Source organism: Archocentrus centrarchus, chromosome 16 (assembly GCF_007364275.1).
Source record: "Archocentrus centrarchus isolate MPI-CPG fArcCen1 chromosome 16, fArcCen1, whole genome shotgun sequence".
Lineage (NCBI taxonomy): Eukaryota > Metazoa > Chordata > Actinopteri > Cichliformes > Cichlidae > Archocentrus > Archocentrus centrarchus.
In genome coordinates this window covers 33,071,878-33,075,463 of record NC_044361.1, presented here as the reverse complement: position 1 = coordinate 33,075,463, position 3,586 = coordinate 33,071,878, and the positions used below count along the sequence as shown (strand labels likewise).

Genomic DNA, 3,586 nt, shown 5'->3' with positions numbered 1-3,586 from the left:
GGTATCCAAGCCTGCCTAATGCAGCCATGCTTTGCTCAGTGTTGGCTTCAGATGATGGCATTTCTCTTGACCATCACAGTGTGAGCAGGTTGTACTGCAGGTTGTGCAGCCCGTGTGTCACTGCGCAGTATTCATACCGGGAGCTTTAAAAGCTAACCCTGCTAGCTTTCTGCTAGACAGCTGGAAAAAGGTTTCTTTGTGCCGAGGCGCCCGACAGTTGTGCTGAGTGCAACCTGAAGTGCTTTGGCAGCTAGTTGTTGCGTGACACTCGTTTGGATCAGAGGAACCAAAGTGTGGAAGTCTCTCCTGGCCCGAGCGTCCCGCACTGCCCTGCTGGTAGAGCGCTTTGTGATGTGAAGGCTGTGTTTCTGATGTTTATCACAAGTGTTGTGGCAAATGTTGAGAGAGTATATCTGTTAGCACATCTGTTCTATTTGCTTTGGCGGTTGCTGTTGTGACATTTCTGGGAAATAACCTACTGCTGTAGAATGCTTTGAACTTTAATTTCAGAAAGTTAAATTCAATGAAATCTGCACGGGCTTTGGTTTTCCTCTGAACTTGTTGCCGTCTGCAGTTTAGTGTGTGACTGTTTGTGGTTTGTTGCGTGTGTTGCTTGTAGGCTGTGGCCATGTGAAGGACCGGACTGAGTGTTCACGGTGGTAAGAATGACATTTTTCCAAATAAATCACACAAATGTTGGTTTATGGATTTCTCCTTTTCTTTTATGTGAAGTGAAACATAATCAACCATGAATTTTGCGCCTGGCTGCATTTCTAAGTGGTGGGAGTGTGTGCTTGAGATGTGTTTGGCTGACCTGGCGTGCTGCTGCGTGACGCCACATTGTGTCACGGTAAAATCTAAGCGAAGTGCAGCCTGATTGGCTCCATATAGATGATTAGGAGAGCTGCAGAGATGCTGCTGGGCTGAATTTGGTCTCATATGTTTCAGGATTTTGTTGATTTTTATTTCAGTTTGCAGTCAGAGTCTCAGTAGACTAAATATGAAGCCATTCTTTTGCTGCAGGTTCCCTCCTACCCCTCAAGCTACCAGGAAAATGACAGAGGGCTCTGTTTATACTGTTTCCTCATTCTCATCATTTCTAATGCCATTAATTATGTTTTTCAATCATTATTTTTGCATAAAACTGAGATAACCAAGCTTCTGCAGCTTGAGGCCCAAAGTTAGCCACGGTTCACTGCAAAGCATTACAGTGTTGTTATTTCAAGTGGAAAATTACAATCAAGCACAATGTTGAACAACTTGCTGTCATCTGTGCTGCAGCAATGGGACAATTTCAAAAAGTGTGAAGAGTTGCAGGAGAAGCAGACTCACAAATTCACGGTGGGAACGTGGGCTCACAAATGGCACCACAAGCTCACTCGAATGCATCTGCCTTTATTTTAGTTTTCACATTTTATTTTAACTGGATTTATGTGAAATGAGGTATTTTTGAATTATGATTTCAACTTCATTTTGCTGCCTTCTGTTTTCAGGTTTAACTGTTCTCTCACAAAGAGTAAGGAGGCTGTAGTTGCAACACGTCCGTTTATCTGTGCATCTGACAGAATCGGCCCTCACCCTCCTGCTGTGTGAGAACCATGTTTTACTTCTCCATAGCAAACACTGAAACTGGGGGGGGGGGGGGGGGGGGTTCTGTGCTTAATCACAGAACATGAAACTCTGAATGTGTGAAGAAGAAAGTGGAACATGAAACTGATTTGATGGGTTGTTCCTACTGTGCTCAACAGGAGAGGATCCGGTTCCTCCACCAGCACATCCTGGATCAGAGGAGGGGGGTGGGCAGAGCCCTGAGGAGGTCTGCAGCCAGGAGCAGAACCAGAGGAGGAGGAGGAGGAGGAGGAGGGCGTTGTCATGCTCTGCTGATATGGTAGAAACCCCTCCCAGAAACACATGCAAGTTTTAGAAACTGCTGAAATTTGAAAATGTTTTACACACCTCTAAAACTTTTTTTAATTTCACTAGAGGACCTTTAACATAGATTTATTCTCCCTTTTTCTTATTTTCTCTCATTTAAACTACAGTGAAAAAATATTTGCCTCCTTCCTGATTTCTTAATTTTTTTTTTTTTTTGCATATTTGTCACACTTACGTGTTTCCGATCATCAAGCTAATTTTAATATTAGACACAGATTTATTTTTCATTCATTAAGGGAACAAAGCTCTCCAAACCGTTCTGCCCTGTGTGAAGGCTGTGCTGCCCTCGGCAGTCAGACGTTTGTGATAACTGGCAGTGAGTCTTTCACATCACTGTGGAGGAACTTTGGTCTGCTGTGCTTTATAAAATAGTTTGAATTCAGCCACAGTGGAGGGTTTTCCAGTTTAAGGTCATTCCAAAGCATCTCAATCTGATTTAAGTCCAGACTTTGAGGCACACTACCACCACATGTCTGATGTTCTGTTTATGAAATGCTGTGTTAGTTTATGCAGATGTAACAGGACTGAAACCTTCCCAAAGGTTCAGCTTTTGTCTCTTCAGTCCTCAGAATATTTTCCCTAAAGTTTTGGGGATCATCAGGATGTTTGTTGGCAAATGTGAGACGAGTCTTTGTGTTCTTGTTGCTCAGCAGTGGTTTTCTCCTTGGAGCTCTCCCATGGAGGCCATTTTTGCCCAGTCTCTTTCTTATTGTTGAATCATGAACTCTGACCTTAACTGATCCAAGTGAGGCCTGCAGTTCTTTAGATGTTGCTCTGGGTTCTCCTGTGACCTCCTGGAGGAGTCGTCAATGCGCTCTTGGAGTCATTTTGGTAGGCCGGCCATGAAGATTTCCTCTCAGGTTTTCTGCACATGTAAAGCAGAAAGCATTTTTAGGGGGTCAGGGGGCAAGTGTCACTGAAATCAGGAATTACAAACATCCAGATGTTTGCTGCGTATTTCATATGATCTTCATAATGACTTGATAATGACTGTATTGTCGGCATGTAGTGATTTAGTCACCATCAGGCTCTCTAACAAAGTCTGAGGCGTGTCTTTCCCATTTATTTGACTGGTGAGTCAACGCTTTACATTAAGAAACAGCAAAAGATGGATTCATTTCCCGCAGCAGGACAAACAAATTCCTGCATTGTGACGCTGTAAACTGGAGGGTTAGTGTGTGTGCGCGCGTACTGAGGGAGTGTCCTGCAGCTCTCGCTGTTGTTGACTCAGCTGAAGTGAGAGATAACAGACACTAGCTGTAGTAAATTTAACTCTTTAGCTTCCTTTATTCAGATGCTGACAGGTTTCACAGACCGGGGGCACCTGGCTGCATAATTCCCTGAAAGCTTGGACTGATTCAGATTTTAAAACAAGCTACTGCTGTAGAATGTTTTGGAAAGCGATTTTAGCTGAAGAGGTTAAAAAAAAAAAATCGCTGCTATCTCTGACATTTGATGAATCCATCCATCGATGTTCTGCTGCTTCTGTCAGCAGGATTCATGTTACACTGATGAAGGGTGCATTTTAAAATGGTCATTTCTGTCTGTCAGTCTACACATAAAACCCCTAAATGATAAAGTGATAACCTGGTAACACCTTATTCCCAGAGAAGTCATGCAGAGTGAGCCGATTCTTAGTAAGTGTTTTAAA

At 43.3% G+C, this 3,586-nt stretch overlaps 1 long non-coding RNA gene across 1 annotated transcript; it reads left to right on the top strand.

Annotated features, from left to right (window-relative positions):
• Nucleotides 1–210: 210 nt before the first annotated feature.
• Nucleotides 211–1,891, top strand: LOC115794651 (uncharacterized). Its single transcript, XR_004021188.1, has 3 exons — nt 211–336; nt 1,494–1,589; nt 1,749–1,891. It is a non-coding gene; the product is annotated as an uncharacterized LOC115794651 (long non-coding RNA).
• The last annotated feature ends 1,695 nt before the right edge of the window (nt 1,892–3,586 follow it).